Raw genomic sequence first — 14,702 nt, 5'->3', positions numbered from 1 at the left:
TTTTTTCTTCAAAGCATTTTGATAAAAATATAATGGAACCAAAGTAAAATACTTGATTTTGTGTCAAGAGTATAAGTGAGTGTGCACTGCAGAATGGGTTTTCAAGAAATAATTCATAATCTCAAAGAACTGAATAAGCAAGAAAGAATGTTGACTTCTAAGTGTGGGACAGATGAAGGCAATAACTCTCAATGTGTCCCTGTTTACATCATCTAGAAAAAGGTAGGGTCATCAGCTAGTATTCAAATTTGGAAGGTTCTAGATAATGTTCCTTCTAATAATTTCTTTTTATGTTTCATATTCTTAGCAAACTTCTATCATTTTCATTTAAGAACTGGCTGGGGAATTACATGGAAGCTATAGACATGAAACATGAGATTAGAGTATGAAATACACATGACTATAATCACTTTCTTCTCTTTTCTGCTTGGAGTGTTATTTACATTTTCCTAAATTCCTCTATGTCCTAGGACACTTTCTAATGTTACATCAACACGATTATTTTTTCCTCATAGTTTTAAGAACACTACAGGGGGTCTGCAGATTCAGGTGAAGAAACTATGGGAGACTCTTTCTGTGAACATCTTCTCACTGTACTGAGTAACGGCCCCTGCCATTATCTGCATGCATTGTTTTATTCCCACAGTCCCCTATGGCCCTCCCTACTACTCTTTTCATGTATTCCCATCACTATCTGGCCCAGGAATAGACTCTAGTTTCATACTGTCATTATTTAGGACATACTACAATGTTAGCGATAGTTTATTTAACTATGCCTTCAGCTTTATAAATAATTCTCTGTTAATTTTCTGGCTATGTCACACAAGTGTGTCTGGAAGGACTTCTGTGTAGATGGCTTAAAATATGTGTACTGATGTCATTTAAGTAGGCAAAGAGCAGAAGCTAGCTTGGGATGTACTAATTTCAAAATGTCTCTAACACCTGAGTATATATACAGATATAATCTAAAATATGTAGAAGTATCTAGGTTGTATGAAAGCCTCAAAGATGATATACAGGTACCTTATGACAAAACTATGATTCACATGGATTATATCTGTAGCCCAAAGGATAGCAGAAATGTCATGACAGCTCATGAGTGTCTACTGGTATCAGAGTCTAATATTCTCTATCAGCTGAGGCAAGGAGGTCAGTCCAAGTAAAATTGTGTGATTTCTGAGGCCAAGACTCTAGTTTTGGTGGATGTCTTTTGTTAGGTCAACCTCAAAGCTATACATGAGCTTTCCCTTGTGAAACATTCTGCCTCCTACCTCTTCTTGATGTACCTAGTACAGACCCTGCTACTCTTTGGTTCCCTTTTCTAGCTTTTACTTGTCTCCTAGAAGAATGTTTTTCTTATTCTATTTTATTCCCTTCAGATTTCCATGAAGTTCTCTTTTCTTACTGCATTAGATTTAGATGCACCATTAAGCCCAGAATACAAATCATTAGCCACTGAAATAAATGCTTTCCACAACTTTCCTAGAGGGAAAATATTTGCATCTTCTTCTTTAGTGAAATAAAAGAGAAGAGAGGCAGAATTGTTGTACTATCAAATGCCTTAAAGATTTAAAGGGAAATAAAAGTCTATGTCTTAATCCTTCAGTTTTGTATTATACTACTTATGCAGAAAGTCATATAGAAGGTGAAAACAAACACTTTTACTGAAATCATATCAAGAATAACAATGTATAAATATCAACCCAAGAAAGAAAATTAAACCCATTTATTGGAGTAGGTAACCCATGGTTTTATGTAGGAAGAAAATGTGGGGTAGTAGCTTAGGGAGATAATGTGAATTACTAGAAAGGAAGCAACCAGGCAGGTACCATACATGCCACATAAGTACTGAGCAATCAGACAGTTCAGGTTCAAGCTGAGATGCACAGAATTTGATGGGAACAGAGAATGACTGCGTTTCTGAGGGTGGGGAAAAGTTAGAAAGAAGGCTGGCTAATCTTTGTGGTAGAGAAAACAACAAGTGTCTGAGTACACAGACAAAGACAAGAAAGGTATGTCTGGAGTATCTAGCTAATAGTATTTTTGACACGATGTCTGAAATTCAGTAGCAGATATAATAAATGAAGCAGAATGTTTATATATATGACTTAGAATTTAGGGCAGTAAAAAGATTTATTTATGCTTCCATCATTAGTAACTACTCTTTAAACTTAGTAAGTCTTCTGACTCTGAGAACCTCTATTATGACCTACAAGTATAGAAAACCAGCATGGCTTTCCTTCCTCAGTTCTGTGGGAAAGCATTGTGGCTCTAAGAAGGAAGGAATCATGACAATTATGAGAGAAATCTAAGCTTTAAAATATTCATTTAGTTTCATACCTTATTAAGAAAATGGAGAGATCTCCCATGCTCAGAGATTGACAGAATATAGTAAAAATGATCATCCTACCAAAAACAATCTAAAGATTCAAAGCAATCCCCATAAAAATCCCAACACAATTCTTCAAAGACATGGAAAGAACACTTCTCAAATTTATCTGAAAAGTCAAAAAAATCAGAAGAGTGAAAACAATAACAATAAAAGAATTTCTAGGGAATCACCATTCCTGACCTCAAGCTGTACTACAGAGCAATAGTGATAAAAACTGCATGATATTGGTACAGAGACAGATGAGTTGATCAGTGGAATAGATTTAAAGACCCAGAAAAAAAGAAAACCCATGCACGTATGGACAGTTAAACTTTGACAATATATATATATATATATATATATATATATATATATATATATATATATATATATCGATATATATATATCTATATATATATATATCGATATATATATATATATATATTGAAAAAAGAAAGCATCTTATATATATATTGAAAAAAGAAAGCATCTTCAATAAATGGTGCTGGTCAAATAAGAGTTATTTCTAACCAGAAAGAGAAGAAGCCAGGAACAGTATATGGAGCTGTTAGCAGAGGACACATTTGTTAACCAAAAGATGAATATATGGCATGTCAAGAGCTCCTAATGGATACCCAGTATAAGGAAGCTCCAGATCAAGGCAGTTGCCTTGACACAGGATGTCTACTGGATTGTGATATACAAAGAAAAGTGATTGTCTCTATGGGCACCAATATGACATTGCAATACTTAATTGCTTATAAATTTGCTATTCAATCTTAATTTTGAAAAATTTCCTCATCTTTATAAAATATAAATACTTCTCAATTCAATAGAAAAGTTATGTAAGAAAAATATTGACCTGCACTTAAATGCTATGAAAAGACTTCTGTCAGCAAGAGAAATATCAAAATGACCTGTTGACTTATGTGTCTATGATTAGCAGGTAAATTCTTCTTTTAAATATAATTTTGAAACTCATTTTTTACTGTGAAAATAAGCCACCTACAAAGTGTCTTCTCATTTAACCTAAAGCAGAATAAAGGTAGAAGTAAACATATTCTGTCAAAAAAAGAACAAAACTTTCTAGTTTCTTTGACTACTGAATTACAGGTATTAGCAACACAAACAGACAAGTGAAATGAGCTTGTCAGTCAGAGAGGAATGTGAAAATAAGTAGATCATTATATATATATATATATATATATATATATATATATATATATATATATTAAATTTAAAGTGCTATATGCCATAAACACACAACGCAAAAAATAGTGTATCATATTCCAATCTGCAAATGCTACTTGAGTTAGAATAGGTCTCCCAGGTAAGGTAGTTATATTTAAAAACAACATTAGAATAACTAAACAAACGTTTTCATAAGCAATGTTTACTATGTTCCAAAGCATTCAAATGAGTTGTAATTAGCTGATTTACTTAATAAGTAAATCAAAGATTTATACTGCTCTGATACAATTGAAGAAAACTACTCAAAGTATCTATGATAACTACTATGTGTTATGGATTCTTCACAGTATTCTAAATTTGATACTTGTGATATTTTTGTTAAGTGTACACTATAGTGATTTTAAAGGTTGATATAACACTCATCAGTTAAAAATACAAATGGCAACAACAAAATATTTACTCATTGGACTATCTGTGCAAATTGTGTGTACATATTCCTGGCAGTTCAGATTGGTTTTGGTGGAGAAAATGTGTGGTTAAGGAAATAACATTAATTTATGAATATTTAGAAGGGGTGATTGTGTTTATTAAAACATATATGAAACTCTCAAATAACTAAGAAAATTAGAAGGGACAGAGATACACAATCTTTCCTATTTTAACACATGAGCCTCTTTATAAGGCTTGCCACTGTATAAAGTATATGTTTCACAAAGTGCTTTATAATATTTACATGAAATTACTTTGAGACATTACCATATGGAAAGGCTATAAGAATCCAGAAACAAGTAAATAAAGAAAAAATTATCAACCAATATGTTTTAGACTTTATAAAAATTCAACTCAAATATAGAAAAATTAAAACATTATTTTTCTTCCGGATGTATATATATGCATATATATACATAAATGTATACATATATGTATACATATATATGCATATATGTCTGAATAAGGAAGTAGAAATGACAACATTTAGAAAGATGTGGCAAAGGGTTATATAAGATCCCAGCCTTTTCTCATCCTTATTTTTTTACTAGATATTCTATTTACATTTCAGATGCCATCTCTTTTCCCCATTTCCCCTCCCTAGAAAACCCATATCCCATGCCCGCCCCCTTCTTCTTTTTGCTTTTATACATTATTAAGGTTAATCAAATGCTTTATAAGTTTGGTAATGCTTAATATCAATCAGAAGTGTAACCCAATACCCAACATAGATATATCAACTATCTTTGACTGGCGGGGACATTTGAACATCCACCTCCACCCTCAATCTCTCTTTCTTTCTCTCATTACCTAGCTTCTCCTCTCCTTCTCCTTCTCTCCTTATTCCTCCTCTTCCTTTTTGTACTCCTCCCACGTTAGCTCCTCCTACATATCACCCTTCCTGTTAAAATAAAATTCTTTTCTCAAAATACAATTAGAGCATAACTATACCAATTTGTGTCAATAAGGTGCAAGATAGACCTAATATCCAGTCCATCATTTTGTAAACTAAACAGAACCTCTGTCATCTCTCCTAACTAAAAGACTTAGTTTTGAACCTTGGCTTTAGAATGAATGTCAGCTGAAAAATATCCTCTCAAATCTTTTCTCTCAAAGTAAATAGCCAGGATTGGCTATGAGACTAAGTTTTCAACCCTGTCAGTAAACCGGAATGACTGAGTTAACTGAAATTATGGGAAACACGAAGCATAGCTTCTAAAACTTAACCAATTTATAGAGACCACTGAACACCTGGACAGTCCCTATGCTACAAAATGTTGGAGCATCTGATCTTCAGCATAATAGCCCAGGATCAACTGACAGACCTAGTGATGCAGAACTATTAAGTGCTGATTACTCTGTATTGGCAGATATAATCAGTCTACTACTCTGCAAGTGTGTCCTTTTCTGGACAGTAATTTGTCTGTAGATGGAAAGAGGCAATTCTTGCCTAGGGGCTGTTACCACACAACTGGAGTAACTACAAAAATGCTCAATTTCTTCTTAGAATCCAAGACAGGAAGCTGTCAGGAGCAGACAGGTCTCTAATCAAAATGAACATTACTACAGAAATGTTTGTACCATCAATTCTGTGGATTTCTGATAATTTGAAAACCAACAATCCATGTAAGGTAATCTGGACTGTTTTCTGTTAACTCCTTTCAGCTATTTCTAAATAAAATATAGAAAACTCCCTAACAATAAACTCAAAGCCATGAATTTTCTATAGGCCCTTAACTCACAGGCTAACCATCTCAAATCAGTTAAAAAAGTTAAAGAAGGATTGGGTCTAAGCCTTGAATTCCTAAATGGGTTATGCAGGCACAATGCCTCTGAGACTAACAATATTCACCTCATGTTTATATCAATAAGAAGCTCATACCAATGAAAACCTTAAAATTGAAATCAAAGTAAATTTTGTACCATTTAAGAAATTATAACTTCATCTTAAAAACAATTATACATATTTCTATCAATAGGTTATGGCTATGCAATAAATCCTAGCTAATCCTCCCTGTTCCACCAAAACCACTACTTTTCCCTAGAAAGACAGCCTAATATTACTCACCTCAGTCCCCAAGCCCAGGGAATAGGGGTGACAACTCTTCATTAACTTCTTCAAGCTGATTATGGGTGTTGAGATATTAAAGAGGGGAGGGGAAGAGTAAATTGATAAGTCTCTGACACTGTTTCTTCACTGCATCCAGCTGGAATTCCAGGACATCAGAGGTTCAAGCAAGTCTGCTCAGCTTGCTTGATGAGTAGATACAGGAAGGCTGTGTATTTTGCAATATACAATTCTCAAAACAAATTTTAGTATCAAGATAATTTTTTGTTTGAATTCTGGAATCTAGTCTTCTGGTGGCCTACCTTTTTCATTTCTAATCCATATAATTCTAGGAGTTTCTATGAGGGTGAGCTCCCACCATCCTCCCATTCCTGCCTCCCTGCTCTCAAATTCCCCAACACTAGGGAATCCAAACTTTCAGGCACCAAGGCCCTCCACTTCCACTGATGCCTAACCCCTTACCCCACTCCCCCTCCTCCAATTACTATGAGGGTGTGCTCCCAACATCCTCTCATTCCCACCTCCGTGCTCCTGCAATTCCTCAACACTAGGGAATCCAAACTTTCAGGTACCAAGGCTGTCCACTTCCACTGATGTCTGGCAAGGCCACCCTCAACTACCTATACAGGTGGAGCCATGAGTCCCTCCCTTTGTCTTCTTGGGCTGGAGGTTTTAGAATGGCTACTCCAGCTTCTTTCTTAGGACCATTTGCTTGAAAAATTGTTTTCCAGCCTTTGACTCTAAGGTAGAGTCTGTCTTTGCACTGAGGTGGGTTTCCTGTATGCAGCAAAATGCTGGGTCCTGTTTACATATTCAGTCTGGTAGCCTGTGTCTTTCTATTGGGGAATTGAGTCTATTGATGTTAAGAGATATTAAGGAACAGTGATTGTTGCTTCCTGTTATTTTTGTTATTAGAGTTTAAATTGTCTTTTCACGGCTATCTTCTTTGGATTTGTTGGAAGAGGAATACTTTCTTGCTCATTCTAGTATAATTTCCCTCCTTGTATTGGAGCTTTCCTGCTATTATCCTTTGTAATGCTGGGTTTGTGGAAAGATATTGTGTAAATTTGGTTTTGTCATGGGATATCTTGGTTTCTCCATCTATGGTAATTGAGAGTTTTGCTGGGTATAGTAGCCTGGGCAGGCATTTGTGTTCTCTTAGGGTCTGTATGACATCTGTCCAGCATCTTCTAGCTTTTATAGTATCTGGTGAGAAGTCTGGTATAATTCTGCTAGGTCTGCCTTCATATGTTACTTGGCTTTTTTCCCTTACTGCATTTAATATTCTTTCTTTGTTTTGTGCACTTGGTGTTTTGATTATTATGTGACAGGAGGTATTTCTTTTCTTGTCTAGTCTATTTGGCTTTCTATAGGCTTCTAGTATGTTTATGGGCATCTCATTCTTTAGATTAGGAAAGTTTTCTTCTATAATTTTTGAAGGTATTTATTGGCCCTTTAAGTTGGGAATCTTCACTCTCATCTATACCCAGTATCCATAGGTTTGGTCTTCTCATTGTGTCCTGGATTTCCTGGATATTTTGTGTTAAGAACTTTTTGCATTTTGCATTTTCTTTGACAGTTGTGTCAATATTTTCTATGGTGTCTTCTGCACCTGAGATTCTCTCTTCTGTCTCTTGTTTTCTGTTAGTGATGCTTGTGTCTATGACTCCTGATTTCTTTTCTAGGTTTTCTATCTCCAGGCTAGTCTCCCTTTGTGATTTGTTGATTGTTTCTACTTCCATGTTTATGTCCTGGATGGTTTTGTTCAGTTTCTTCAACTGTTCATTTGTGTTCTCTTGTAACTCTTTAAGAGATTTTTGTGTTTCCTCTTTAAAGGCTTCTACCTGTGTTACATGTGTTCTCCTCAAATTCTTTGAGAGTATTATTTATGTCCTTCTTAAAGTCCTTATCATCATTAAACATGATTTTAAATCTGAATATTGCTTTCATTGTAATATGGAGAATTCAGGACTTTCTTGTGTGGGAAAACTAGGTTCTAATGATGCCAAGTACCCTGAGTTGCTGATGCTTATGATCTTGTGCTTGCCTTTTGCCATCTGGATTGCCTTAGTGCTACCTGCCCTATCTCTGACTGGAGCCTGTCTTTCCTATTATCTTGGTTGTATCAGAACTGTGTGGGGTGAGTGTTATTACTGGGGAAGTGATGGGGCCCAAAATCTGCTCTGTGCTCAGGTGCAGACAGGAAAGAACCAGTGCTCCTGGCCAGGAGTGACTTCCTGGGTCTTAGTGGGTCCCTGTTACTCCCTGTTTGGGGTGGGCTTGGTTGTCTGCTTACCTAAGATACTGCCTGGGTTAGAGCACCTGGGAGCCCAGCTTTCTCTGGGTTCTTTAAGATTGAGGGCACAGCTGCCTCCCAGGATCTGCCCTCATCCTTATTTTTAAGCCTATCAAATATTTAACATCTCTTTTAAATGCTGGACACTCTGCTTTAGAAACTACAGTTCCTACTTCGAAAGGAGCTAATAATCTATTTGGAGAGAAATTTAAAAAAAATAATTCTGGAAATATATCCTTTGGCATAATTTGGCTAAACACAGGATCCTGAGGAAGTTAATTAGAAAAAGGTATAAAATTGTCTAGGAGCAGGTGGGAACTGAGAATTTTATTCAAGGAAGGTTTTCTAAATAAGCTGTCATGGAGTAAGGTGAGTCTTGGGGGAATGAGTATGAAACTGTGGAATCCATTTCAGCAGGATTTGCAAGATTTCTGTATTTATATATGAAAACATGTGCAACTGAAGAAAGGTGAGGGCACAGGTGAGGAATGAGAGAGCTAACCCTGCCCCTTGTGGGATGTGGCATTGTGTGAGCTACTAAGGGCAGTACTGAAGAGATTGCACTGGTCGTGAGTGTATGTGAGACCTGCCTGGCAGACTGAATAACTTAGCTATAACCCAGGCCCAGGTCCAGGGCAAAAGTTAATACACCCCAACCTCTACCCCACCTATAAACTGCAGGTTTATATCAAGGCACTAGTCCTGCAGAATCAAGGCTGTAGTATTTCTATGACAACAGGGCAAGAACATGATAGCCTAGAGGAGTCCTGGTAAAGGTCTAGTGTCAATGATGTAGTAGACACTAGAAGCCTTCAGTCAGACCAATGAGTCATTGTAATGAACATTTGTTAGGAAAGAAGTGTAAACAAAAGTGAATACTGCTAGGGCACTGAGACAGTGGGTGGACGTGGGCGCACCCTCACAGAAGCAGGGGGACAGAAGAGGAGATGGAGGGTTTGTGGAGGGAAAACTGAGAGGGGGTAAAATTTGAAATAAAAAGTAAAAAAAAAAATTATGGGATACAATGTGACACACTACAGCTTTCACAATAAGATGGTTTTTGTTGTTTGGTTTGCTGTTTGGTTTGGTTTGGTTTTGCTTGTGTGTGTGTTTGTGTGTGTGTGTTCTTGCTTGTTTTTCATTTTTTTTTTTCCAGCAGGGATTACAAGGATAGAGAGCAGATATGCTGGGACAGGGAGATGAGTGTGATTGGTTGCACTATGTGAAATTCAAAAAATCAATGCAAAAGTATATATATATATATATTGTCCAGGAGTGTTATGGGAGGAAAATAGAGGAATTCATGTTAGTCTGTTTCTTCAGGTTTATTTCTGAATTGATTTTCAAGCTTTGGTAGTAAGGTATTTTTCTCTTTTTGGTATAGAGAGAACTTTTCTCCTGGGAGATTGATGTCAGTTTTTATATAGGACAGAGTAGGTTAGAGAGCTTCCCTATACTTGCTGTTTCTCACCTGTTTACAGTTCTGAATCAACAAAATACCCCAAGGAACTATTATTGATTGCCCAGATATAGACACTTCCAATAAAATCAAATTCTTTCTAATTAATTAGGGAACATTAACCTCAGGCCTAGAAGATGAAATATTTCAGAAAAATAGTATGAAATTTGTAGAAGTAATCATAGAATCAATGAAACAAAACAATACAATAAACATATCAAGGCGAGTTTGTGACTTAAATCTTACAACTGCATGCACTGCAGCCTGGGTGAACACTGACTTTGAGGTTTGTGCCAAAGAATATATTTATTTAGATTCAATGCTTCTTGTGCATCAGCAATGAGGCTTCATAAATGAATATGAAGAGCATTGTAGCAAATGCCTAATGTCATTCTTTCTAATACATAGATTATCTCTTTCAACTGGAATTTAATCTTTCAGACATTTCTTTAATTTTATGTATGATATGAAAGTACTTTATCATTTGATAGTTAAATATATACACAAAATTATCCAATTACACAATAAAATGAGCCTTGTATTACCTGAACATCTGTGAAAATCTTCTTTCTTTAAAATAGTATTAAAATAAACAAGAGAACACTGGAAGTAAAAATAGTACTTTGCAAACACTGAAACACTTGTGGCTTCTAAAATGTCAGATTGCCTAGCTGCTAAGCATCAAAAAAGCAGAGAAGATGAGAAGGATCACAAGCCCATCTGAGCTGTGGTTGAATGGGCTAATGAAAACAGATGTCAGAGTATTTAACTCTAGGCAAATCAAACAGGTTGTGTATGATGTTTAACAGCTTAACTCACTGGCCTGACACCACTAGTCCTCTCTATAGAATTTAGCCACAGATAACCAAACACTTCAGAGTGAACAATCTTTATAGGTTGTAAACTATATGAAGATAATTGATGCAAATTCAAAAGATCAAAAAGTGTGAAGCAGTGCAATTCTCCAAGATTGTGGTAGATCTCGGTGATCAGAGGACAGCTACTGACTTTTGAAGGAGGGATAAGAGTTGAAGTGAACAAAAACAAATAACAAATTCATATTTTGCTACCTCCTAAAACTGACCCATCAGTTACCATGATGCAAGTGGAGCAAAGACCTGATGTCACATACAGTGATGCAGTGGCCATAAGAAACAGATTTAGAAATTGAGAGAAGTAGATGAAACTCCATCCACTACTATACCTATAGAAATTTCTTAATTCTGGAATTGAGACTCTGAAGGGTGTGTTACTGTTTGGTTCCTTCCAGGAGAGGCAAGACATGTTGTACCAGTGGAGTAGCTAATAAAACTGATGTTTTCTTCATTAGAGTTATTGGATCTGAGCTCATACAGAAATACACCCATGAGGGGGCTCAATGTGCATGAGCTTTTTAAATGGCCAGAACAAAGTCAGTGACAACAACAACAACAACCACTCTTCCTTTTCTTATATGAAATTGATGTCATTGGAGGGGCTTGGTTTGATGGTGTTGCTGAGGGTGATACTAAAGTCCAGAGAACAGTGTTGAAATGATCAATTAGCTGGTTGGCTTTCATCCTCAAGGCCACATAAAAGTCTTGATGGCCATGAACCAATCTGGTATTTTAGACCTAGCACTGATGAGGCCAGGGAAACTGGATCAAAACATTGAATTTAGTTTAGCTAATTTAGAGAGTTGGAGCCACATCTTTAAGATTCATGGTACTCAATGAATGTTCTGATAAGTTTGTAATCTGAAAGCGCCAAACATTTTTAAAGAAAGATTTTTTTGAAGCCATAAATCATCAAGTCTCACTCGAAATTTATCAGTGTCCTCTGCTACATAATATAAAGCTGAATTTTAGAGGATTTGAGTAAAAGAATTTTCTACATTGAAATCCTATACTTGCATAACTTTTTGCCACCTTAGAAAAATAAAACTGTTTTAAATTGCAAATAAACAAATAAGCAAAAAATAAAAAACGGAAGAATCCACAATAGCTTTTTTCACATAAGAGGTATTTGGTTCCCTCTGTGTAGCAGAATAGATACAAAAACAAAACAGACACCACCAACAACAACAACAAAAGAAATGTGTTTTGAACAAACTGCACCCTCCTTATTTAAATTATTTAACTCTTCTGTGCCTCAGTTTTTATTTTCTGTAAAATATAAACAATAACACTTTTCAACACTGCAAGCTGAAATGTAAGCATCCAATGGGGTATGCTGCAAATGTTATCTGACATACAGAGTATAGTGTTCAGTCAAAGTGACTATATTTTCATGGTACTACTTTAAAAATTTAGCTTTCATGATCAAGTTTCAAATGTTAAATCTATCTTAAGATTTTTAAGTTTTTTACTCATAAACATAAAATTAGATATTTTTCATAAAATAAAAAAAATTAGCCAATACAATTATACAATTATATAATCCATTTGTCCATTTCTAAAGACAGAGTTACTATATCAGCCAAGATTCATGAAAATAACTTAAACTAAAGCATGTGGTGAGGTTGGAGAGACTTTCCTAAAAATTAAAAAATGAGAATACAGATACTACTGTGAACCACTTGAGGAGTTTCCAGTTCATAGATGACAGTCTAATGCTACAGGTTCATTGTTCTATATAAAGGAAAGTAGTTACTTATTGAGTTGTGGAACCCTGTTTCTGCCTTGAAGGATTAATTACAGTATAATAATGGACTCAGTAAGAAATGTATGAGAGTAAAATACATGTATTTACTGTAATACTAGGATATGATTAAGTACAGAAAGTGAGCAGCCCTATCTTATGAAAGCCACTTGAAAGCATTAATGGTTTCCAAATGTCAAAACAACACGACAATTTAGTTAAAAAATAGTTCTAACAAAACACATGAAATATATATTTTAAAAGACTAGAGTTCTCATTTTTAGCCAGTTAATTTGAAGCTAAAAAGATTCTCTGACCCCATTGTGCCTCTATCACCCAGACCAATTTCGTGGCAGCAATACAATAGAATACTACAGTCCTGAGAAGCAGCCTTGCATTGAGTTCAGTGTTTTGCAGTTTCTATTTGTATACAGATTTTCTGTTTAAAACATGGTCCCATTCAATAGCTCAGGCTGGCTTTTAAATTTTGACAAAGGAGAGCTGGGATTACAGTCTTGCAGTACGTCGCCATGCTTTTAATTTTACCTTGTAAATGTGTGTGTGTGTGTGTGTGCGCGCGCGTGTGTGTATGTGTGTGTGTGTACACATTTAGTGAATGGGATGTGCTCACTGGAGAATTTGTGAACTCCTAGAATAACTGTATACTGTGAACTATAGAAGTGCTGTCTTAAAAGCAAGTTAACAGAATATTACATTGCATAATAATGGAACATTATAGTGGGAAATGGCATGAAAAAGCCACTGAACTGCCCAAGATAGATCATAAGTAGAGTGAAGTAAGGGGGAGACTGTCATGAATCTTTTATTTAGTGTTCACATGTTATATAAACACTCATGCTTACCATCCAATGGTACAGACACACACCCCAGATATATAGTGAAAACATCTGTAATGAATATTTTCCCAGGCACAGGCTACTTTTTGTAAATCATGAAAATGTTGCATTTCTCAGCAAGGAAAAGAAACTGTTTAACAAAAAAGAAGATCAGTAATGGTGACTAGTGTGATATTGTTGTTTCATAAGAAAAAATCTCAATAGAGACTTGGTTTTGTCCTTGTGTCAACCATATACAAAATTTGGAAAATTGTTCATAATATAGCTAAAGTCACTTTTGCTTCATTGTATGAGTATTATGAAGTACAAAAAGTGATGTTCAAATTTTAATAATTTGTTTTCTTTATTCTAAGGTTGATGCTTGCATTTGATACTATATGAAAAGAAATTTGAAGACCACTATTAGAAGAAAACTTTTTTAAATTACAGTGTAAATGAGATGAGAGATATGAATCAGTGGTACAGGAAAATGAGAACATAAATTCAAACCCCCAGACACCATATAAAAAGTGAGTACAGTAGTCCTAATTCTGTGTTGAGGAGATAGATATATAACCAGGACAATACAGATTCAGATTTGAGGCTCTGTTTCAAAACAAACAAACAAACAAACCAAATTACTCAGGGCAGAGAAAGTAGCTTGAATATGGCAAGACGGCTTAGCAGTTCAGAATACTGGATGCTCTTTGGAGAGGACAGGTGTTTGCTTCCCAGCACTCATGTTAGGCAGCTTACATTTTCCATTAACTCCAACACAAGACAACATGATGCCTTCTTCTGACCTCTAATAGTACCTGTATGAAAATGCATATACAGAAGTACACATGAATAAAATAAATAAGTAAATAAGTCAATAAATGAATCTTAAAATAAATAAAATTTTTACAAAACAAGACTAAAGCAATTAAGAATAAGAACCTGATCTTTTACATATATTTGTGTATTCTCTCTATTTATCATCTATCTATCTATCTATCTATCTATCTATCTATCTATCTATCTATCTGTCTATCATCTATCTGTCTCCATCTGGGGATATCAAAGTGTTCCCATTTCCTCCATTTCCTCTATTTTCCTCATTAAGTATAACTAATATGCCTTGGAAATATCTATAAAACCAAAAAGAACTTGGAAAGATGAGAGAAATAAGTATATTCACTAATAATCTTGAGACTATAGAATTGCCCAAGTTCTCTACATTTTCTTTTTGCCTTGAAACTCACAATTAGAGCTGAAATTTATTAACACCTCAACAATATTTGCAGGTATAGACAAAATAAATAAAAACAAAACAAACAAACAAAAATCAAAGCCTTCTCTCTGGTCACCTGATCAATAAAAAAAAACAACAT

General features: G+C 35.1%; 1 pseudogene; it reads left to right on the top strand.

Moving 5' to 3' along the window:
• The first annotated feature begins 10,529 nt into the window (after positions 1 to 10,529).
• LOC117706777 (26S proteasome regulatory subunit 7 pseudogene) lies at positions 10,530 to 11,589 on the top strand (annotated as a pseudogene).
• Positions 11,590 to 14,702: the final 3,113 nt, after the last annotated feature.

This window comes from Arvicanthis niloticus, chromosome 4, assembly GCF_011762505.2.
Source record: "Arvicanthis niloticus isolate mArvNil1 chromosome 4, mArvNil1.pat.X, whole genome shotgun sequence".
NCBI lineage: Eukaryota > Metazoa > Chordata > Mammalia > Rodentia > Muridae > Arvicanthis > Arvicanthis niloticus.
This window is presented reverse-complemented; position numbering and strand designations above follow the sequence as displayed.